Source organism: Cydia fagiglandana, chromosome 9 (genome assembly GCF_963556715.1).
Source record: "Cydia fagiglandana chromosome 9, ilCydFagi1.1, whole genome shotgun sequence".
Taxonomy (NCBI): Eukaryota; Metazoa; Arthropoda; class Insecta; order Lepidoptera; family Tortricidae; genus Cydia; species Cydia fagiglandana.
The window spans coordinates 5,475,739-5,501,712 of NC_085940.1; the positions used below are offsets into that span (position 1 = coordinate 5,475,739).

Here is a 25,974-nt window from a genome sequence, read left to right on the forward strand (position 1 = left end):
AAAGTGCGGTGATACAGTTAGTAACTGTATCGCGAGATGGACAGAGGTTCTACCGCGAAATATGTTCGACGTGTTGCCTCCCTGTCACACTTACGTACGAAATTACAAGTGCGACAGGGAGGCAACACGTCGAACGTGGTTCGCGGTAGGCCCCCAGACACAGACGGTGCATGCGGGGGCCTGCAGCGTTTAATTGCACTTTTGATTTTTATCGTGTTTTGACCCGCTTTCGGAAATAGGGTACGGAAGCAAGGCTCGGAACCGGTTTTTTCTTCAATACAAAAAATAAGGGTATTTGACTATATTAAAAATAAATTATTTTACAATATGGACCGGCACCGGAAGATTAATAGAAAAAACCGGGCAAGTGCGAGTCGGACTCGCCCGTTATAGCGGCAATAGAAATACATCATCTGTAAAAAATTCACGGTTCGTGAGATACAGCCTGGTGATAGACGGACGGACGGACGGACGGACGGACAGCGGACTCTTAGTAATAGGGTCCCGTTTTACCCTTTGGGTACGGAACCCTAAGAACGTAGACAGAAGTTATTTTTAGACACAATTTCTATTTTGAAACCCGTATAAAACTATAACGAGTAGGTAATTTGATTGAAACGTCATATAAAGTCCATGCAAAATCGTTACGACATTTTGAAAAAAGAAACTGATTTGACTACCTATTAGTCAAATACCCTATTAAAAAAGCGCAGTAAGGCATTTTCCACACGATCTTAATTAAGGTTTGGAAGCTCTGTGTTTTTGAAAGTGCGAACTTTCACTTGGAAAAGTATATATATTTTATTCTGTATCCATTTTTATAATAAGGTTTGAGTTAAGTTAAACTTCTATGAAATTATGACGTACTTATATCAATAAGACTTGTACTGCGTGTTCTATCAAAATCGTTACAGACTTATTTTCGTGTAACTCTACCACACGATCGGAACCTCTGTTTCCGAAATTGCAAACTTTCAATTGGAAAAATATAAATATTTCATTGACGGGATGTCACTGATTCCCTGGAAGAAGAAGGAAGCGGCGTCCTACGTCCCATCGACCAGCAGGCGTGCTGGCGCGGCGGCGGACACTCGGGAGCTTCAAAAGGTAGCCAAATACAGCTGTCTCGGCGCCCAATACGAATTCGTCGCATTTGGCGTCGAGACGCTTGGTTCGTGGGGCAGAGGCGCACAGATGCTCCTCAAGGCGCTCGGGAAAGGGCTGAGGGAGGCAACGGGCGACCCCCGCGCGGGCAGCTTTCTCGCGCAGAGAATTGCCATCGCAATCCAGCGCGGGAACGCTGCCTGCGTGTTGGGCACCCTCCCGAAGGCACCAAATTTTGATAGGTATTTTTAATTTTTAGTTTTAGTTATTTTAATTGTAGTTAGTTTTAGTTTTATATTCCTGTTTATGTCTTTTAGTAATTTAAACAGATTATTTTAATATAAATTATAATATTTCATTCCGTATTTTTATATAGGGTTCGAAGTATTCCACGTCTAAAATGAAAATCTCTTACGTTTCCTGTGAAATTTCTTTGAAATTTCCGAGATAGAGAGATAAATATGTATTAATTAACACGATCGCTCTCGTCTGTACCTTGGCCCTTCAGCCCGCGACCATCATGCTTCGTCCAAAACGTATTACCCGTTTTTTCCCCGACTGTACCGCCATAGAGGAATGTCAGTGACGTATTAGTTCGGTATCTTTACGTTAGCCTTGGTCATTAAACCGAATTTAGAGTGCGGACAGATTCAAGCGCTTTTTTAACGCGCGTTGAAAAAGCTGTCGTGCGAATGGGGGCTTAGAGTCCGTCTATGCCAACTTTGCACCGACTTCTACACAGCGAAATACGGTAGTAATATTGTAGTAAATTAGTACCTAATGGTCGAAGCATTAGACATTAATGATGATATTCCCACACCTTGTCATCGCACATTTCATGCAGAGTTAGCTTGGTCCGACTCTATTAAGGTCGACTCATGGTAAACCGGGCCGGAGCTTCCGGCGCTTCGTTTTCTATGGAAAGCACCACGTGATCGCCGATCAGCCGTCATAGAAAATTACATGTCGGAGCTCCGGCTCAGAGGGGCTACTGCGAAAACCGAAATTCGCAAAATGCGGGGACTTTCTCTTTTACTCCAATTAAGGCGTAATTAGAGTGACAGAGAAAAATGCCCGCAATTTTCGAACTTCGATTTTCGCGGTCATAGCTCAGCCCCGGCCCGGTCTAGCGTTAGTCATACCAAAAAGAAAAGATAGTATAGACAGGGGGGTCCCTTTGTTTCCCATAAAGTTTTAAGTCATAATGTATTGTTTGTCATATTATCGTTAGTCATAAAACTGAAACCGTTAACTTTTCAAGATTTTCCTAAGGTCATTCTATAGATAGGTTAGGTTAGGTTAGGTTTGTTTTATGGCAATCCTGAAAAGTTACGCGTTTCTGAGAAAAACCAATTATGACTAACGAAAATTCGGACAAACAGTACATTATGACTTAAAACTATTTGGGAAACAATAGAGACCCTATAGACAGGTCCTGTCATAGTAAATGTTGTAGTCACTGTAAATTTACTGCCATCTATCGACACACGACTATAACTCAAAATATACACGTATATAAAATTATCAAAAAAAATGGATAAATGATTTTATTATTTTTATATCATTTTGACCCATGTTCATTCACTGATATCTATGTGTTAAAATTGTTAAATATGAAACGGTGTCGTCACGCCATCTAGCCGAGGATAGGCTAAAGGTGTGTGCGCCATCTATCCGAGAATGACTTTTTCTTGATTTTCGAGGCACGTTTTTTTCTTAGACTTTATTTATTCATCTTATACGAAGTTACATATGTCTTTGGTCATACTTTATTTCGCGTATTGAAAGAACGTAAGCCGATCTAAATTTCCACGCTCGTAAAACTGCAAAGGCCTTTATTTCGTCGGTTGCACGTAGCAACCAAAATCTCCTTGAAAAGGTCCGCTTACGAATTTATTGTGTAGCAATTATACAAGTATTTCTTGCCTCATTTTGCTGTCAAATTATACAATTTTCGACTTTATGGTTTTAATAATAGCGTCTCGTGAAGGCTGTGGTTATATTGGGTTCCAGTTTGGATAATATTTCGGAATTTTACCATGTTGCCGCATTTTCAATGATCTACATATGCGGCAAGTTTGATCTTGAGATTTTATCGATCGAGTGATGCATATATATATATATTATTTAGATAAGAAGACATTATTTCGATTTAAAAAAACAAGTTGAATTGCATTTTAAATAATTTCATGGTTAAACCGGGAATCGAACCCGCTACACGAGAAAAAAAAATACCTTGTAGCTTTGTCATACCTAGTCATACCGATCGAAAGGCTTCAATGTGAGAATTAATTGGATGGAAAACATTTTGAGCATTTGATAAATTGATTTAATTTTGTATTAAAAATATTAAAATGCATGGCCTTTATTTTTATTTCGTTATTTAGCAAAAAAGTAATTCTCACATTGAAGCCTTTCGATCGATATGACAAAGCTACAGGGTATTTTTTTTTCTCGTGTAGCGGGTTCGATTCCCGGTTTAACCATGAAATTATTTAAAATGCAATTCAACTTGTTTTTTTAAATCGAAATAATGTCTTCTTTCAGTAAGATGTTCATTTACAATAATTAAGGTACTTTTCCTCCAATGACGCGATAATTTTTTTCCATACATTTTTTTCAAAAAAAATTAAAAAAAGTATGAATGCAACTTTACTAAGTTTTAAAAATAAAATGAAGTCTTCTTTCAGCAAAATATGCTATCTATGATATTTAAGGTACTTTCCCTCCATGTGGCATCGCCGTGGGACGCCCTGTATATATATATATATATATGCATGTATATATTTCGGGGATCTCGGAAACGGCTCTAACGATTTCGATGATATTTTCGATATGGGGGTTTTCGGATGCGAAAAATCGATCTAGCTAGATCTTATCTCTGGGAAAACGCGCATTTTTGAGTTTTTATATGTTTTCCGAGCAAATCTCGGATTCCCAGATATTATCTATAATTCACCTTATATAAAATAAATAAAAAGTTTGTTAAAGAATGTGTCTGTATATAACTTGCCTTTATTGCAAATTTTTATACAAAAGAAAAAATGGAAAATGTTATCGCTTCGAGCAAGGCCCGAACTTGCGACTAAGATAAGGTACAGTCGCCATCAGATATATCGGAGCAGCCGAGGCACTCACAAATATCTGAACACGCCTCTATTGTCAAGGCGTTAGATTGTGTGTTTAGATATTTTCTTTCTAGTGAGAGTCATTCTTGAAGCTCTCCATTCATGAGGGCCTACCGCGAACCACGTTCGACGTGTTGCCTCCCTGTCATACTTACGTAGGTACGAATCTACAAGTGCGACAGAGAGGAAACACATCGAACGAGGTTGCGGTAGGCCATTTGACTTGCTTTAATTCTTAATTAAGCCCCAAGCATGATCGATTGATACCACCGTGACATCACCGTTATTTTAATTAGATAGTGATATACTAGTTACAGCTTATCTGTATCGAGTACAGTTATGTCACTGTACCGGATCTCATGTAGGATGTCCGCCTGTTTAGCATAAAGCATTATTATTACTAAGTATTAGTATTGGCTCACTAATTACTATAGGCCATGGGGCGTCGCCCGGATTGGACTATGGGTTTTACCAGACTATTGTCCGTCAGGGTTCGGTAAATTAAAAAAAACCGGGCAAGTGCGAGTCGGACTCGCGCACGTAGGGTTCCGTATCATAATGCAAAAAAAGGCAAAAAAAAACGGTCACTCATCCCATCCAAGTACTGACCCCGCCCGACGTTACTTAACTTCGGTCAAAAATCACGTTTGTTGTATGGGGCTCCCCACTTAAATCTTTATTTTATTCTGTTTTTAGTTTTTGTTGTTATAGCGGCAACAGAAATACATCATCTGTGAAAATTTCAACTGTCTAGCTGTCACGGTTCGTGAGATACAGCCTGGTGACAGACGGACGGACGGACGGACGGACAGCAGAGTCTTAGTAATAGGGTCCCGTTTTACCCTTTGGGTACGGAACCCTAAAAATCCTACGTTAAGTGTCAATATCAACCTTTCTCAAGAACACTTTGATGACCGGTCTGGCCTAGTGGGTAGGGATCCTGCCTGCGAAGCCGATGGTCCTGGGTTCGAATCCCGGTAAGGGCATTTATTTGTGTGATGAACACAGATATTTGTTCCTGAGTCATGGTTGTTGTCTATGTATCAGTGGCGGCGCGTCCATAAAAGCCGATTCCCACCAGCTTGCCTGTTTTTGGACGTTTGAGCAGAGTTGTTAAACTTGTTAAGGAAATATGTAAGCCAAATTAGCCCCGGCTTGCATGTGGATATGTTTGACGCGCCGCCACTGCTATGTATATATGTATATAAGTATGTTTATATCGTCGCCTAGTAGGTACCCATAGTACACGCTCTGGTTAGTTCGGGGCTAGGTCGATCTGTGTAAGATGTCCCCAATATTAAAAAAAAACACATTACCGTGAAATCAAACTATTTGTACTGTCTTACCGATTAGATTCTCCGGAACTGCAACCTCAATATCCATACAAATTTCCATACACAAAACACACTGATACGCCTCATAAAATCTACCACTAACTTCTCAATCACTTTCGCTCCCAGACACTGTAAAAGGTCACCCACACTGACTGAACTGACATGAAATGGACTAACTTCCGCTTATATCTGACCAGAAGCGCGGAGTAACGGCTCCTGACCACATCCGGGTTCAGCTGCCGAACAGTCACACGTGTAACCCGAGTTTATGTGTCGAGGTTTTTATAGTAACGTTTTGATCGGCTACCGGAATTAGCGGTCTTTGGCGCCGTTTTTCTCCAAACGGCCGAGCTAGCATGATTAGCACGACAATATATCGCAGCGAGATAGATTATCCAGGGTTTTTTCTATGTTAATAAAAGAAGGATGTCATGTGCTAGGCCTACTGATGTTGTAAGTATGTCGTCTGTAAGTTTGGCTATTTGTCTGTTACCTCTCCTTAAACCACTTAGCGCCACTTGCACCATCCCACTAACCCGGAGTTAACTGCACTGAGAGAAAAATCATCACCAGGAATTAAAAAACAGTTCTGTACTGGGGGAAAAAATGAAGTTTTAGTAATAATTATGGACGTCTCACTATTTCTGTAAAGTTTATTAAACAGCTCAGTAATCCCAAATATAATTTCAACAAACAGGTAATAGAAATTGCAAGAACTAATAGAAATTGCAAAAGTCAATTTGTTCCTATTAGTTAACTCTCCTTGTCCCCGGATTAAGTTTATTTTTGTAATTCTAAGTGTGTTTTTGTTGTACTTTTCTTCAGTGTGGTAGCCACGGTAACAGGGTTAGTGGGGGGGTGGTGCAAGTAGCCCTTAATTGAATTTAATAAAATACTTGGAGATAATTTGAGTCCCGGAAAATGACAATAAAACTTATAAGTAAGTAGAGTTTTCATCCAAAAATCATCGTATTCGTAGACGAATATGCGCGCAGAAGCTAGCTTCCCATATATATTTTTAAACCGTTAGGTATTCACGGCACAACAATGTACCGAAACCTAACCTAGCCTAATCCATACGAGACTCTTAAAGTCCTAAACCTGTTTGTCGTTTAAAAGCTATGACGCTGTTGTTTCTGATTATGCCTATTGTTTTTATTATCTATTATATTGACATAGATAGATCGACGTATAGCAGTACGAAAATGATATTAAATAAGTGTGTTATTTATTGGCTAATTCAAAATTGTGTCAACGACTTGTGTAAATAACACGTACATACGTGTCATAGATTTCTTTTTTACGTCTAATCATTGTTACACACTTTAACGAACTCTACTTAAGTGGCACATCGCTTTGAGGTGTAATCCCTTAAAAGCATGACCGACTTTGTACTATGGTACTACTTAATCCGATAACGGTTCTGATAGGCAGTCAGTAAGCTGAATCACAGTGATCTATGACAAAGGCACATACGGCTTGGGTGATCATTGGAGAAATGTATTGTTGTATTGCTAAATAGAATGCAATAAATTATATTATTAATACTTAGATGTGTACGTTACGTTGCTATTTGGCATCTCTTTTGGTTCAGTAGGTAGGTACTAAAGTAATAAATCGCCAAATATGACGACAATCATAGATGTAAGTAAATAAAAGGTCATTGACGACAATGTATTGCGCGAAAAGGTAAGAATAAGAATCCTCCACATTTTTTTACGAATTTCTACGAACTAAATAAAATATGAAAAATATGAAATAAATAACTAAATAGAATATGAAATAGCTATTTCCGACAGATAATAACGCTTTCATTTTTTCTCGGAGAAAAAATATAAATAGCAATTTCAGTTTTTTTCTGAGATGGATTAAGACATATCTAATCTTTAGCCTTTGAAAGATCAAAAAGACTTAGCGCCACTTGCACCATCCCACTAACCCGGGGTTAACCGGTTAAACTATTATACCCATGTGTCAAATTGTACTGGTAACCATGGTAACTCCAGGTTTAAGGCCCCCCCCACATCTAGCGTCTTTCGAGCGTCGGTGTCTGGTCAGCGCTATGGAAAATGACGTCGCTGCGCAGTTGCGTCGACGTTGCGTCGAGCAGCGGCCATAGAGTTGTAGACGCCGACGCTCGAAAGACGCTAGATGTGGGGGGGCCCTATCCAGTTAGCCCCGGGTAAAGACATAATATATTATATCTAATCTAAAGGGGCCCACTGATTAACAGTCCGCCGGACGGTATCGGCCTGTCAGTTGTTCGGAACTGTCCAAATTTTGTTCTGACAGGTCGATACCGTCCGGCGAACTGTTAATCAGTGGGCCCCTTTAAAGCCTTTGAAAGATGAAAAAGACTATGCGCCACTTGCACCATCCCACTAACCCGGGGTTAACCGGTTAAACTATTATACCCAGTGTCAAATTGTACTGGTAACCATGTGGTAACTCCAGGTTTCACCGGTTAACCCGGGTTAGCGATTGGTGTAATTGGTCACCTGAATAGCCTCGAGGGGCCTATTTCACCTATTTGAGACTTGGAAAAAAATGAGAAACTCGGTAACAACTAAATATCGAATACACACAGAGTTACTTTCACTTATTTCCAAAAATAAAGACATCACGACCATAAGCTCGTAAAACTACCTCAACATCAAATCTGGCCAAAGCTAAACTGTATCGTGTAAGCTATTAGAGTTATCCAAGTTATGTTGTTATGTGTAAAGTTAGTAGTTGTTGGTACAGTCAGCCAAGTGGTCTACCACTTTTCGACTCTATCAATCAGATAATAGAGTCGAAAACTGGTAGACCACTTTCTTGGCTGACTGCACATCGAGCGGATAACTTTGTGTTCATAGCGTAATCAACTATTACCCGTACTGCAGATAACTATTCATAACACAGACAACAATTAGGCAGAGCTTTGATTATAAATATACTAGGTTATCCCTCGTATATTTATAGTAAGTCTCCCTGATTATTCAGGGAGATTTAGATCGTAGTCAGAAAATATTCAAAAAGTTTTAATTTCTTTCAAAAACTAAGAGTAATATTCACTCGTTATTAGTGACTACATCATCCTCATCATCGTGATATTAATGCAAAATTAATTTGAAAATGACGACGTTTCCCAATTGGATAAGTCATTCAGACTTCCCACATATGGTTTTGCTTCCCACTAGGTATTTGAAAAATGCTTGGATATGGATAATTAAATTATATACGTCGTCATTATACGTCATAATTTACATAGAAGTTTGACATTTAAAATAACACTTGCACTTAGTGTGCTATCAAAACCATTACAGATATCTTAGTCTAAGTCTAATTGTCTGTCATAAAAAAACATAAAACAAACGATCGTGTTAAAATTTTAATAAAAAACATACAACAATATAAAAATGCATTCATAAGCATGTTCAGTAATTTTATCGCTTTACAAATCGGTTGTTCACACTATGTGAAGATTGTGACGAAGAATTGTACCTAACTAATAGCCAGTAGTGGCCCAAGTTATTAAGCGATTAGCGAACTGGCCTGGCGAGTACTAGTACAAGTCGTCTTGCCCCACTGTCCACTTGATTGTGTGTGCCAATTCTTGCCAACGCGTTGGGGCCATAAAAACATAGATTTTATTCATTTTATAGCGCTTTGATATTTCAAATGAGCTATTATTTTCCGTGTAGCTTTCTGATAACAGGTGTTTTACAAGCTTTTAATTAAATAAACGTTTTATGTGGGTACTTAACCTTTTGGACGCCAATGACCAGGTTCAACACCAAAGACCGATTAATCGGTCACAGACCACAGAGCAACATAGACCTACGTACATATGCATAAATTTCAAATTCAGTTTTGACACTTCGGTGACGTGGCGTCCGAGTGACAGCTTTTGGTTTTGACACGGCGTCGAAGTTGTAAAATTCTCTATTAGCTATTTTTTATGAGATAAGTTTATTTCGATAAAAAGTATGTAATTCAGTTAGGTATCATATTTATTCGGATAATATGGGCAAGGGATCGGGACTTGTAGATGCAACGAATAGTTAGTAAAGTTTTACGAATACAAATTACGATTTTAAATTGATACTTTCATTCGTTCTGAAAAACAAAAAAGTTTTTCTTTTATAAATAAATAATTAATTAACTAATATGTAAGTAAGAAATGACAACCTAATTTTATAAGCAAAATTACCGTATTATTTCTTAATAGCATTTTCGCATAATATCTATTTTTTTTAATATGGAAGTTTAGAAAAACATCACATTTTATTACTGTTACTCACCTAAAACTTAGTATTTATGAGATTTACAATGCCCTGACAGGGTATCATGTACCTCATACTGCCGTATTCGAACTTCAAGATATTCACAAGAGACGACATGTACTAGATCCATTCTAGATACGTTATAGTTTAGATATCAACTAGTTCTCTTTTGCAGCGCAATTCGGGCAACCAATGTCACTTTTACGCTAGATAGAGTAAGATATCTATTAGATGTGTCTTTGATCTCTAAGTCATATCCAGTGGAAATCGTTCAAGAGTATCTCCAGAATCGCGCAAATGTCAAATTTGACAGGTTAGATCTTAAACATATCGTTATCGTATCTTGGTGATGTCTAATAGATGTCTATTTCATAATCCGAATTGGGCCCCTACTTTACAAATAAAATAACACCTGTGTATTATAATGTACCTGATTATGCAAATAAATGAAATGAGAATGTGCAAATTGTAGAGTTAGGGGTTAAGTTACACTTTACTCTGCCAATTAATTGGTTCAGGCTCGCCTCGACTATGCAGGAAGTCAGTTCGAGACCGGTTCAGGTATTTCGCGAAATTAGTGCATTTACACGAAACGCATACTTTTATGACATTCCAGTGGCTTAATAAAAGACATTCGCGCATTGTTGAAAGAAATGAACGATTCAATATTAACGTTTTTTTATATAATGGACGCAAAGACCTTGAGTGTTATAATGTTGCCGAAGACACTTAAGGATGACTCACGCTAGACCGGACCGGGGCCGGGCCGGAGCATCCAGCGCTTCGTTTTCGTTACCTACCTAATATCCTGAACAGCTTACCCAAACAAGTAGTAGAAACTTTAGAAAAATATCATGATAAAGCAAAGAGTATACTTAAGAAAGTACTGATTAACATGAATAAACATGATTAAGATATAACTAGTATTAACATGTAAGCACTAACTAACTGAAACAAAACAATATAAATTTATATATAGGTAATTAAGGCTAAGCTTAGTTGAAATAATCTCCAAATATAGAGATTGTAACTGAGACTGATTGTACAACTGACCTCTCGATTGAAAAATAAACAGATTATATATTTTTTTTCTATGTAAAGCACCACGTGACCGTCATAGAAAATGACATGTCGGACGGCCCGGTCTAGCATGAGTCGTCCTTTACATTTCTCTGGGCGAAACGGAAGCGGAAAAAATCAGAAAAACAGCTGCAAATAAAATTTACCATGTAAGTACTTACTCATCCTTTTTTTTGGAGTTTTTTTGGAGCTAGCATAAGAAAAATACAGCACGATTATCTCTACTCTTACCAGCGACTCTTGCCAAACTATGTGCCCGATTCGGATTTTGAAATAGACATCTTTTAGACATCACCAAGGTACGATAACGATATGTTTAAGATCTAAACTATAACATATCTAAAATGGATCTAGTACGTGTCGTCTCTTGTGAATACCTTGAAGTTCGAATACGGCATTGTAGCAAGTCATAGATAACTTGAAACCGCTCGCTCTATGGCCTAACCATAGATCGGGAGCATCGACCGCTGCAGCGGCACATCCGGTCTATGTAACCTGCGCACTCGAATCTTTGTACGACATCCGGTTCACCGTGATTTATAGTTGCGGTTCCGTTTCCTTTGCTTTATGTTTCTTAGGCTCACTTGCACCATCCCACTAACCCACGATTAAGCGGTTAAACCGTTAACCTAGTGTCAAATTATACTGGTAACCATGGTAACTCCAGGTTTAACCGGTTAACCCCGGGTTAGAGGAATGGTGCAAGTGGGCCTTAGTCTATTGATAGCTTTTTGTAGAATTTATGTAAGTTTGAGTTACTTAGAGCCACTTGCACCATCCCACTAACCTGGAATTAAGCGGTTAAACCCCTAGCGGTAATACCCCCTGGTATGTCTGCAGGTAACCATTTGATGAATGAAATGATCTTCTTTAAACCGTTAACTCAGTGTCACATTGTACTGGTAACCATCCATGGTAACTCCAGGTTTAACCGCTCACCCCGGGTTAGTGGAATGGTGCAAATTTTTTGGAGGAATATATATAGAAGTTACCTTTTGGCCACAGATTATTCACAAAGTTTTAAACTCGAAAAGTAACATGGAAACGTGAAATAGTTATTTGTACAACAAGAGATCAAAGTTTGATATTTCTTCGAGTGCTTGTTTTGAGTCCCGTGCAAGCGAAAGATTCTATAATAGATTCACGAGCGTAGCGAGTGAATCTAATTTAGAATCTTGAGCGTAGAAAGGGATTCAAAAGCGCACGAGATGTAAATAACTTTGATCTCGTGTAGTACACAAAATTTTTCACCCTAAGCAGTGAGAACATACCTAGAGGGACAGAGATAATAGAACCCAAGTATATCGAACTTGTAATAGACCCCGCATGTTGAAATGACATTTGACTATAAAAGTCACTTGAATGACATTTTGTCTCACTCAGTGAGCAAAATGCGATTTTGCTCACTCATACTGTCTCACTAAGTGAGCAAAATGCGATTTTGCTCACTGAGTGAGACAAAATGACTCAGTGAGCAAAATCGCATTTTGCTCACTGTTTTTAAGAAGCAAAGTACCCTTGTTCGAGCTGCTGAGGTGAAAAATATCATTATTGGCTTGATTATATAGGCCACATGTAATTAATTCGCTCAATTGCTCATTTGTATTTTCCGTCCTCAAAAGTTAAGCAAATTAAAACTGAAACTACTTTTGTCATACTTTATGTGCGGATTTCGAAATCATCTACAGTTAGACCAAGAAAAGTTTGCAGAAATTTTGACAGCATACGCAGTGCCAGTGTTATTTATTCGTCATAATTTCATAGAAGTTTGACGTTTAAAATAACATCTGCACTGTGTGCTCTCAAAATCTCTGCAGACTTTACTTGGTTTAACACTAAATGATATTTGACGGATTGTGGTACTTTATTGGTATCACGTGGTCCGAGCAATCATTTTGATATTGACATTAAACTGTCAGCTTTAAATGCTAATGCTGACGCCACGAGAGCTTTTGTGACGAAACGGAGTCTCGTGACGATCGTGACGCGACAAAGGGCATGGAAGAAAGGTTTATTTATGTACTATCACGATCAGAAATAAACGACCTGCATGTAAGTAGCTTCCATAACCTATGAGCGCTTTCAGCCTAGCGGTAAGAGCGTGCGACTTTCAATTTAGAGGTCGTGGGTTCAAACCCCGGTTCGTACCAATCAGTTTTTCGGAACTTTTCGGTGAAGGAAAACATCGTGAGGAAATCGGACTAATCCCGGTAAGGCCTAGTTTCCCCTTTAGGTCAGATGGCAGTCGCTTTCGTAAAAACTAGTGTCTACGTCAATTCTTGGGATTAGTTGTCAAGCGGACCCCTGGCTCCCATGAGCTGTGGCTTAATGTTCGGATAACGCGAGGAAGAAGAAGAAGAACCGCTATGAGCGCTATCTAAATCTAAATCATCACGGGATTTATTTGCTTTTTTGCCTCCTAAAATATCATAAAAAACCGAACAAGTGCGAGTCGGACCCGCCCACTAAGGGTTCCGTACTTCTTAGTATTTGTTGATATAGTTGTAACAGAAATACATCATCGGTGGAAATTTCAACTGTCTATTACGGTTCATGAATGATGCTAATATTGCTATTACAGTCTCGTGACAAACAGACAGACAGACAGACATACGGACAGACAGACGAACAGACAGTCAGACAGACGGACGGACAGTGAAGTCTTAGTAATAGGGTCCCGTTTTTACCTTTTGGTTACGGAACCCTAAATAAAGTACTAGGTAGGTGGGTAGGCAGGTAGGTAGTTAGTTATTATTTACGGCTAAGAGATTTTATGAAGTAAAAATCATTTATTATCCGTCGTATGAAGTGTCCGCTTCGACGATCTTTCAAATAACCTTTGACCGGCGCGCGGCGATTTTTCACAAAAGCCAATATTTTCTCGGAAAAAAACCCTCCAGCAGATGTCCAAAGGGAAAGATATATTTGAAAGGTCACTAGTTGCAGAATGCTTTGAACTTCATTAATAAAACATATCATTTTCATTGCGTAGCGATGACACGACTTACCTAGATAGGTACTTCAACTGAAACGTCGTTATGGAACTATATTTTTTTAAGTGGTTTTTATTTCAAAATAAATATTAGACCACCTCGGACGTATGCACTACGGAACAAAAAATAATAGTCAAAATCAATTCATAATTGGCGGAGTAATCACGTAATTAAATTACAAAACAAACTGTCCAGCAGTTTGGCAGAAGAAAAAACTGTACAAATAGGGTTTATTTTAGCTCAATAAATTATTCATTTATTTTATTTTATTTTTTATTTGAATATAGATTAATATAAGTACAGTCGAATTTTAAACCTCGATTTTTAAAAGTGAAAGAGTGACCGAGGCTGGATATAACGATATAAGTCGGCGTCGTTGGCATTCATGGCTGACGCTATATACCTAAGCTAAAATAACTTGAATCATTCCATAGTAGGTAGGTATATTATACAGGATGATCACGAATAGCTTAACAAACTTTAATAATAACCTAACAATCACTATCCAAAAAATTTACATGTCATATTTGCAACGCAACTTATTCTCCATACACGGTTTTTTCACAAAAATCGAGCAACAAAAAGCTCCGTAATTCAATATCGTTCGTCAGGAATCAAATTATTGTTTTAAATGTTTTAATACTTTTAATTGAACGTATTGTCGGAATATTTCCGCTCAAGAGATTCCAATTTCGCTGCGCGCTTCAGTGGGAGTCCCCGCCATTGACTGGGAAACAATATTCCTATGTGACTTGTGGCACAGTAGCCTTTGTGCTACAGTAAGCGTATTACACTATAGGTTCCTGCTAAAAAAACTAGCAGGAGACAGTGGTCTTTTCAATTTCGCTGCGCGCTTCAGCGGGAGTCCCCTCCATTAACTGGGAAACAATATTCCTATGTGACTTGTGTGTGGCACAGTACCCGTTGTGCTACAGTAAGCGTATTACAACACTATAGGTTTCTGCTAAAAAAATAGCAGGAGACAGCGGTCTTTCCAGTTTAACTACGCGCTTCAGTGAGACAGGTCCCCCGTCCACCGGCTGAAAAATAATATTCCTATGTGACTTGTACCACAGTTAACCACTGAATAATTAGTTTCATATAAACACTAATATATAGAAAACTTCCTATTAATTTTTTTCAGATTCACGGCCTAATAATGTTTCCAAATTCACCGCTGTATGATTTAGACTTTAGAGGAATGGATTTAGATTATTTGAAACATCACAGGATAATCTTAAAACTTTGTTTGTTTCCAATATTAAACACTTTAAAAAGATAAATGAGCACAATAAGTTTATAAAAGTCCCATTCAGGTGTTTTCTAATCTGAAGATATTGCGAAAACAAAAAAAAAAACGGTTTAACCGATCATATTCAAAATAATTTTCATTGAAAGCCGTTATTAAGTTTTATTTTATTTCATTATTTTTGACCCTCCTTTCTTTCCTTCCTAGCATCCTTGTTGTCGATGTATAAACTTACTTTGCGGCTGCTGTTTTAAATCTATACAGTACACTTCAGCAAAAAATTCAATGGATTGTCATCGCAACGAGTGTATTTGTTGTTTTTGGCGGCACTAACGCTTTATATATAGTTGTTGCAATAAAATATTTTTGCTTTTGAACGCCATGGACTGTGGACCGCTCGCTGCACAATTTTTCACAAATTACGTGAGTTGTGCATGCACAATGAGTTGTAAATCTGTGAATAGGAATACGAGGTATTTTTGAATATTTTTTGTATCGATTGTTCCGTTTACACGATGAAATCATCGAATGAAAAACAAATAGGTATTTGAGGTTATGCCAACGCCATCTACTCGACACTAGGCCAAAGGTATAGTGCAATCTTTTCGAGCAATGGCGCCATAACCTCATAGCCTACTATCGAGTAGATGGCGTTAATATTAATATTTAACAAATTGACACATATCAGTGAAAGAATAAGGATCAAAGTGTTTGGCGTTCTAACAGTTTTAATCTTCTGTCGAAAGATGGCAGTAAATTTACCATGTAATTTATAATTTGCCATGACAGTAACACTGGCCTTGGCAAAAAGACGGGACAGTGCCAGAATATCTTAAAATTTGTTTACGTACCTAGCAATAAATAGGCAAGGCGATAGTCTTAATGAAATAAAAATGAAAATGAAAATGAAAATGAAATGATAATGTGTTAATTATGTTATATTAAATGAATATTATATTAAATTCTATGTTATATTAAATTATATTAAATTAATGTGTTACTTATAACTCTTATAAGTCTTATAACAACAATGTACCTTTAAGGCTGGGTCTGTTGAAACCTATTAGTAGTTAATCAGCCTTGAGTGTAGGTCACACATGCAGGCCCGCTTTCTAGACCTAGCCTAGACTTTCACCCGCGTACTATCTGCTGGTAATTATGAGATAGGTTGCGGGGTTTCCGATTTTACTTTAGATACGGGAAAGAGAAAGCAATCGTTAAGGAAAAGTTAAAGGGAGAGAATAAAGATGATCATAGTCGTTTCTGTTCAATTAATAATATAGTTTGTCAAAGGACTGTCTCATTTCAATCATAGACAAAGAGAATCATACTATCTTTGTCTTACACTAGTACTTGTACCCAAAAGAAAGGGATGAGTATAATTTTTCCACGTTCTTACTGAGTGACAAATTGGTTTGACCAACTGTACCTAACGTCAGGTGACAACCAAAACTCACTAATTACCACCACAATTTCATAAGCTGTAGTGAACCTTAATTAGTACTGGAATAAAGTTGATCTTTTTTAATATTTTTTTAGTAATTTGTGAGTTTTGGTGGTCACCTAACGATAAGTTTATTTGGCTTAGGGCCGGTACAGACATATTCCGTCCCTCCTTTCTATCGATTCTCAAAACAAGCTAAAATATAACTCTATGGTTACAAAAGATCCGGAAATCAAATCCACGCAGACGTACCGATAAGACCCGACAAATTCGATAACGGGACCCTAAAACAGATAACTGAATGAAATATCATCCAGATGAAACAAAAATAATATCGCGAATAAATATACTCCGTCATCGTCACTAGATTTTATTCGCAGTACATTATTAAAAACAGTAGGTAAGTAATTTTGCCTTAACCTGTGTTGTGGTACTTATTTAGTTGTATTTAAATAAAAAAAAATGTATATTTATATGTGTAGATATTCGTAAGTTTACCCTATGCCTTGTTTGTGTTACTTTTTGTGAAAAACATAAACATTTTGCTATGCTTTGGTTAACCACTGAGTTATTGGTATTTTTCCCAGTTTTTGCCAGATTTTTGCATCTATATACCGTTATAAATAGGAAGCAAGTGCCAATAATTAGGGGTGGTGGCTGGCACGCTTTATTGCAGTAGTTTCAAATTATACACATTAAAATAACATACAGAGTGAATAGTTATAAGTATCCAGATAAATGTTTCAGAACAAGAGTTTTTAATGAAAATACGAGTTAAGAAATTTTTTCGATTTTTTAGTATTTGTCTGTTTTTTTTATTGTTTTAATTAAAGTACATACTTATGTTTTGTATAATTATACATGCAGAAACTGTTATTATCTCTAAGTAGATAATTATAATATTTCACTGAATTGATATTTGTAGGTAATTGTATTTTTTAACTGTCGATTTATTTTTATTGCTTGTAAAGCACCATACTTATTTGACGTATAAAAGTGACTATTTGCCTATTTTGTATTAGGTTGGCGATTGTGTACATATGAAACACTTCGTATAAGTACCTAAATGACATAACATTGTAGATTCCACTTATTTTTGCAATTTACTGTTTGTAATCATTCTATTGCGCGTTTAGCAGTAATTAGCTATTAACCAGGTGGAATTAAACTGAATTACCGATAAAACGATTTATTTTTGTCGCACAGTTTTGTAGCACTTTATGAGGCCACGAAAACAGAGAATTATAATAGTTTTGACTGATTTTAGTACCTATTTGCCGCTTTATGTTTATGGTGATTAGCAACTCAATTGCGTTTGGTAGCTCTAGTTACCATCTAAGTCATCTAACACCCATATTACATAGGTGATAAAGTTCAAAATTGATCCATTAGGAAGAGTTAAACTCTAGGAAAATATTATTATTTTTGCTGATTTGTATAGTCGCCATCAGATATATCGGAGCAGCCTAGGCGCTCACAAATATCTGAACGTGGCTCTATTGTCAAGGTGTTAGAGTGTGTGTTCAGATAGTTTTAGCATCTCGGACGCGCCGATATATCTGATGGCGTCTGTATGGTTTAAAAAAGCAGTTACTAGTGACCGTGCGGCTGAAACTAGAAAAACTGAAACTATTAAGATGAATTTTGTGCAAAACCTTTACCTAGTAGATCCGAATTAAATAACACTATGTGACTATTCTAATAAAATCTCATGACCATACATAACGTAAAATATGTTCTAGCGATTAGAAATGGACATGGCGTAACAAAATATAGGTAGGTACACACAGCTGCACATGTACATACATGAACAGAATAGGTTGCTAAGTAGGTCCTATTCCTTGTGCTTCCCACATTTTACAATTCTCTAGAGGATGACCCCAAATTAGTACAAAACAAAGGTATTTAGGGATAAGTACGGACTCTCGATTAGTTAGGATTATACCCCCTAGCCGCCCAGAAACCTATAAAAAGGTCTCCTGTTCCATTCTAATTTGAACTTTGTGTTGACATAATAAAATTTCATTTCGCTTGGCAAGGTTTGACGTATGGACGGCTAGAGGTTAAGGAAATGCTGAAGCACGCGCGGATGGTGGCCAGGGACGAGACTTCGCATAAATTACTTAAAACTAAGGAGAATACCATTTATTTGAGTCACCCAAATTTTGTCGGTTTTGAATTCATGAAAATAACGATATCCGGTGAAGATCTTATTTCAAAGCTTTCAAAGTAAGTGCTCGGTTGTAGAAAAAGTATTGATGGCAACGTTCTTTAACTGAGTCAAAAAATACTCGTGGCATCTTAATATTAACAATTTTCGGCTTCGCCTCAAATTGTTACTCACGCCACTCGCCTTTTTTGACCTCTCTTAAACAACGGTTGCATAAAATACTATTATTTATTTATAATAACGGTACAACTATCATAACAGTTGCGATATGCGATAGTGTAGCAAAAAGTAATCTACGCACATATATTTATAAAACTATTTCTAAATACGCTCCCGCTACCTCTCCGCTCCCCGCTCGTTTATTGGCTTCATATTATTTATAGTCAGCACAGTATTCCCAAATTGGGACCAATGAGGGTGAAATTAAAACTTACGCCCTCATATAATTTATAACTTGCCGTATGGAATATATGACTTCATAAATCGACCTTTCTTATAGCCCGTAAATTTTGGCAAGTTTGTACCTTGTGTTAGGAGTATGCTTTTTAGTACAGTCGAGGTTAAATATATGTTTACAGTTTTGCACCTTACTCCTTTGTAATAAGGCGAAAATTGTAAACATATATTTGACGTCGACTGTACCTATATTTAACCTATCCTTTGTGTATAGAGTATAAATAAACACTTAAATATGATTGGACAATCTCGCACAAATCTTTTGTTGTGTTTTGGGTACTAGACGACGATATACAGTATGTTTCTGACCATGGGGCTTTAAATCCAGGGCTTGATTTTACTCGCTAAACTGAGCTACTTTTACTAAGGGACCAACCCTAAAATCGGGGAAGAATTTTTGGCTTTTCCTTAGAAAACGTCGACATATGATCAGCCAAAATGTATGAAAAAGTAAAAATTTTTTTCGGGATTTCGGGGTTGGTGCCATAATAAAAGTAGCTCAGTTTAGCGAGTAGAATCGAGCCCTGGATTTAAAGCCTCATGGTCAGACACACCCTGTATACATAGCTACTTATATACTTATAATATACCTACATAGGAAATATCCATAACTCCGGAACAAATATTTGGTAAACACACAAATACACGCCCTTTATCGGGATTTTATCCCGAGGCCTCCTGCGTCGCATCAGGCGTGGCTCACTCCGCGATTTCGTTGCTTTGCTACAGGTATACCTAAAAGTACATCCTTTCGACCCTAATTTTGGGGTATGCCATAAGCCGCGCGTGGCGCTGTCGCCACCTAGCGGCCATATCGGTGCTGATCGTAACAGACGCGTTTTGCTAGAGTGAGTCTTCTGTACCTAGTACTATTAATTATTCTGTGGTCGTATCGTATAGGACTCGTAGGGTCACTATCGATCGACTAGGCTAGAAGGCCGTTAAATTAGGCGGTAAGTATCGTAACTTCAGTTCTCGATGTCTTTAAATAACTTTCATGTTCGTTTGCTGTCCGAATAAAAATAAAATATTCATTGTAGGTATTTTGCATAAAAAGGGCGGTTAAATTGTGTATCATCTGTTAATTGGTTGTCTGTAGGTGAAAATAATTAAAGTTCTTAAATTGAGTACTAACCTCTTATCAAGATAACATCTTAAACCAACGGCAAAAACAGCCGTTACTGTACGGCTTGAATACAAATTTAAATTAACATTTTATTGCGTTTTTATGATTTTTAATTAGCAAGCACTTGCTGGGTATTTACGATGGGCTAGTTTACTTTGAATAAATTAATATGTTTAGCAATCAGGAATTGTTTTACGAAAATACAAAGAAAAACCGGGCAAGTGAGAGTCGGACTCGCGCACGAAGGGTTCCGTACCATAAAGCAAAAAAAAAACGGAAAAATATGCAAAAAGAAAACGGTCACCCATCCAAGTACTGACCACGCCCGACGTTGCTTAACTTTGGTCAAAAATCACGTGAGCCCCACTTAAATCTTTATTTTATTCTGTTTTTAGTTTTTGTTGTTATAGCGGCAACAGAAATACATCATCTGTGAAAATTTCAACTGTCTAGCTATGACGGTTCGTGAGATACAGCCTGGTGACAGACAGACGGACGGACGGACGGACGGACGGACGGACGGACAGCGAAGTCTTAGTAATAGGGTCCCGTTTTACCCTTTGGGTACGGAATAATATAAATTCATAGGAGATTGAAGGGAAACGAGGACGTGGGAGGAGGAGAATATCATGGACACGGAACTTATGAGACTGGTTGGACGTGGACAGCACAGAGAAACTAATTCGCATGACTTCAGATAGAATGGCATATAGACATAAGGTCGCCAACCTCCGGGATTGAGAAGGCACTTAAAGAAGAAGAGGAAATAAAAATAATAATATGGAGCACATATAATCCAGATTATAGTCGTACACGGTGGCTAAAAATAACTGCATTCCCGTTGCCAAGGAGGTTTTGGGATTACTGAGCAACTTCTACTATGGGAGCAACCCCGAATCGCGAAAAAAAAAAATTCCCCTCCCATAGAAAATAGACCAGCCAAAATGTATGAACTATGAAACAGCCAAATTTTTTTTCGCGATTTCGGGATTATTCTCATAGTAAAAGTTGCTCAGTATAATCCTAAAACCTCCCTGGCGACGGGAAGGCGGTTATTTTTTAGCCACCCTGTTTACTATTACTCCGTAAAAAACGGTAAGTATAAACGGTATTAATTGACTGTAATTGTCTGAAAATAAATAATTTGTATTTTATTTTTTATTTATTTATTTATAAAACATAATTTTCCACCTGCATCTGGAAAACCTGTCTATTAAGCAGGCCCCGCGGACGGCCAAAGATGCACGGAAGCTAAAATATTTCCCGCAATTGACGGGTTAAAAAATGTTACCCTTGTTAAACAAATGTTACTACGTGGACCTGAAGCGGCATTCAGACTTATAAAATCTGATCTTGATTTGATATTTGGTTCTCAGTGCATCTTGTTGGCACGTATCGTATAATTATAAGAGTGCAAGCGAGTTTCTTAGACAGTTGGTAATGTCTAATTATGATCAGATTTTAACCGTTCAAATGACGCTCCCAGGTGTTAATCCTAGGCAGGATTATATTGCAAAACGCATAACTAGCAATTACTGTTCTTCCTCAAAATTTATTAGCGTGCTAAAACTATAATATTTTACATTCCCCCACCGCTACTCAAAAACCAGTCTTAAAACAAAGGCGTTAAGGTACACAAACGAATGGCTGTCATTAACCTTTCAAATATTTATGATTGTTCAAATAGCAGACTTATTAGTCATTTGCAGTTGGTATTTAACCTATAGTGCTGAAAAAAATGTAGGTTAATGTTAATGTTTAATCCCTCGTTAAACATGTTGACTGCATTTGTCCATTTTAGAGACAAATAAATGTCACAGACTGCAGTTTCGAAGTTAACTTGCATCATAGATGAAGTCACATTAATAAGCGCTGTAATTTACTGAAACACTTTGTTGAGACACTCCTGACTTCGGGCAAACTCGGCTCCTTTCGACTCAGCATTGCTCCGAGCAATTATTAGGGTTGGCACAACTTAACTTCCTTTTGCGTGCACGGCCACAGATAAGATAATGACTTGAATTTTGACAACCCTAAATACTCGTAGCCGAAAGGGATAGAAAGGGATAACATGATTCGTCCCTGAATCGCTGTCAAACTTCGGTTTTGTAGGAAGTGTCCTTTCTGTACGGTAGTAGTACCTACTATTTTTTATTCTGAGGTTTAGGCTCGTATGTATTGACACATAGGTAAGGTTAAAAGCTAGTTATCCCCGGAGTTATACTACATAATATTTAAAATAGTTATTTCTCATTTAATTTATCGTACATCTACCTGTGTTAAAATATGAAAATAATTGAAGCTTAGAATAATTGTGCAAACTAGCCTTGGCTATCGTATTACTAAACACGTTTATCCAAATTATTACCAATAAAACAATCGGATGCGAATTAATTGCAACGAAATTTATGGATACGTTTGTTTAAAATCAGATTTCAACGCCGCGGTTACCGGCCGCAGATTTTAATTGCCAAAAATAATTGACCATTTTACAATTCCTCGATTATAAAAACAGAAATAACTTAATTAAATTAAAACAACACGCATCAATTACTAATTAGGTCAATTACTATTAAACAAGGCCCTGCAGCAATTTAAAAAAAAATATGCACAAAAAGAATAAAACTTACCTCAGCGCAAACAAATCTAACTGGCATCCACAAAAACAACACGATTAAAAAAAACACTTCGCGCGCAAAACTGACAGCTCCAAAATGGCCGACTCGGAAATTCAAAATTTCAAATTTGGAACGCTAGTGTCGCGATGCACCGGTTAGTGGAGGTGCAGAGTAATGAATGGTAGTGAGGTCTGTGCGGCTTTGGCGGTAAATGTGTCTTAAAATGTGGCGGGAGTAATGGTAGTTGATGCTTGCTCGGTTGATTGACGAATGCAGTGCTGTCTGGTCCTTTGTTTATTGTTTTTTTTTGTTTTATGCTCGGTTGCGATGCAAAAACTTACAGACAATTGGATAGACTAAATTAGCTACCTAGTCGGATTGTTTCATGGTCCTTGTACTATTGAATTAAAGAGATACCTATTTTAAGCGATTATTTACGTAAACCAATGGGTTTAGATTTGACTTTAAATCCAGAAGAGTCGTGGATTGAACCCAATTCAAAGTATGGAATAACTATAGGTTTTTTTTTAAAATCTTAGTTGTTTTAATTTTAATTTTATGGATAATAGTCGAGAAAGTCTTTCAACAGCGACTAAAATAGCTCTATAATAATTTGTTACAAAAAAGTCATATATCGGCAGATTCAGACAATCATATATAGAGGTATCCAAATGAGTCAAGTAAAAAAAAATCCTACATGCACACGTATACTTACGTAAGAAAACACGAATCTAAATAGATACCTTACAAACGTCTTGCTAAATCACTGAGAGTCCATATTTTCATACAAAAAGTGCATGAGAAAAAATGTGCCGTGAGCTTTTCAAGTTATCGTAAAGAAAATTTGTAAGTAAAAATTGTCTGAAAGAGTTATAAAGAAGAAGAAAATGTTACATATCAACTACAGTTTTAGATTAAAGGCACTTTTAGTATGACCTAAGTATAATAAAATTTTTGTGCTTCAGAGAGATCACAGAGGGCCTAACGCGAAAATGAAAATGGAGTTTTGCTTATCTGCATCTCTGTCGCCCTTGCATTTTCGAGCGATAGATAAACAGATAATAGTAGTTTGTGCAAAATGATATATTTCCGTCAAGGGCGTACATTGAATCCTTAATAAGCAAAGGCCTAGCAGGAAGCCACTGCAGCTACATCAACCTGCGCAGAAGCTGAAAGTGTCCCAATCAAATGTGTGTAATATGGCTGTAAAAATATTTAATAGAGTGCCAGATGACCTCAAAACTCTACCGATATGTAAATTTGAAAAAAAAATGTTTCAGTGGTTACTTGGGAAATGTTTTTACTCTGTAGATGAATTTTTTAAATGACATTTATTATAATTTGTTAATTAATTTTGCTTATCTTATACTGACTGAATTTTAATTTTAATATTTAATTTTACTCCCCATGTACATAGCTATGTAAATATTTCTACGCCGATGCATGCCGGCAGAATATGCTGACCTAACACCTTTTACTAACCAACATTGTATGTACCATATTCTTGGAAATAAAGTATTGAATTGAATTGAATTGATGGATACGGAAGTAGAATATTGAGCGTAATGAGGGATTCAAGTGTTAACGCCCAAGACGAAATCATTTTGATACCGTGCGACACATACTGCTTTTCACATCAACAATGAGGAAAATAAATAAATCTTAGTGTTGACACAATCTGATGCTTAAACAGATTATTTAAGTAAAAAATAATGTACAAAAAAATGTAAAAATAGTGTTACTTTGATCCGAAAAGTATTACTTTGATCCCTCCTAGCAGGGAGGAAAAGTGCCACTTTGATCCCTCCTAGCAGGGAAGAAAAAGCTCATTTCCTAATAGGTGGTGTGAAAAGAAAATTGGATTTTCGCTTTACGCGCGCTAGGGCCTCAGCACTAGTGTAAGTAAGTAAATAATTCTCAAGTATCTAATAGTGACACATATATTCTTTTAATAATGACGACCGGTCTGGCCTAGTGGGTAGTGACCCTGCCTGCGAAGCCGATGATCCTGGGTTCGATTCTCAGTAAGGGCATTTATTTGTGTGATGAAAACTAATATTTGTTCCTGAGTCATGGGTGTTTTCTATGTAGGTATATAAGTATGTATTTATCTATATAAATATGTATAACGTCGCCTAGCACCCATTACAAGCTTTGCTAAGTTTGGGGCTAGGTTGCTGTGTAAGATGTCCACCAATATTTATTTATTTATTTAATGATACTTTAAGTTATATTACTATCGACTGTACTTATGCATCGAATGAAATGAATTGATATGAAAATTTTAATGGAACGAAGAGATATGTTATTCGTCATGTGTTGTTACTGTATCTGGCCCATATTTTTGTGTTGTGCTCAGTAATAAATAAAAAAGAGGCATGTTTTTTTTAAACAGCAGGCCTTTATTTCCTTTTTAAATTACTTTACGTCCAAACACTCACAATTTGAATTTTATTTCACATTTTCACCGTCCACGGATCGCTTTATCACGTTCGCGGGGCAGATTTTTTTTTATTTAGGTTTGTTTGAATTAGCATACCCGTCCATTTTTAAGGAAATAATATTTTCTTTTAACCGAAGTTGCTTTGGCTACCTAAAATTATACAAAACCTTTGGATATGAATATTCAACCGATAGCTATGATATTACGAATGTATTTACCTTAACTTAACAAAATCTGGTTGTTAGAAAGAGATGTAAATATCAAACCTGTGACTTGTAGCTTTACTTTTAACATGCGGGCCACGCTGATGAAAGAAAAGAGGAGAAACGGGCCACTACTTTTTAACCTACATAGAACAATCAATCATAGAACAATTTAGTAAAATCTAAGGAACGCAATCAATGTTAACCCCTTTGTTCATAAAATTTTATAAGCTTCAACTGGATAAATTTATGGGTCATACAAAAATTTATAGTCCTGTAGACCTCGCAAATTTATGGGAATTTAAAGTTCTTTTTTACGCGACACCTTTATGGGCGATACATTTTTTCAGCACTTGAG

At 37.0% G+C, this 25,974-nt stretch overlaps 1 protein-coding gene across 1 annotated transcript in view; it reads right to left on the reverse strand.

Moving 5' to 3' along the window:
- Positions 1-23,307, reverse strand: part of LOC134667204 (uncharacterized) — a 35,173-nt gene extending 11,866 nt beyond the window's left edge. The window contains exon 1 of the mRNA XM_063524529.1: positions 22,983-23,307. The gene's annotated coding sequence lies outside the window, so the exon portion shown is untranslated. The remainder of the gene's footprint in view (positions 1-22,982) is intronic.
- Between the last annotated feature and the right edge of the window lie 2,667 nt (positions 23,308-25,974).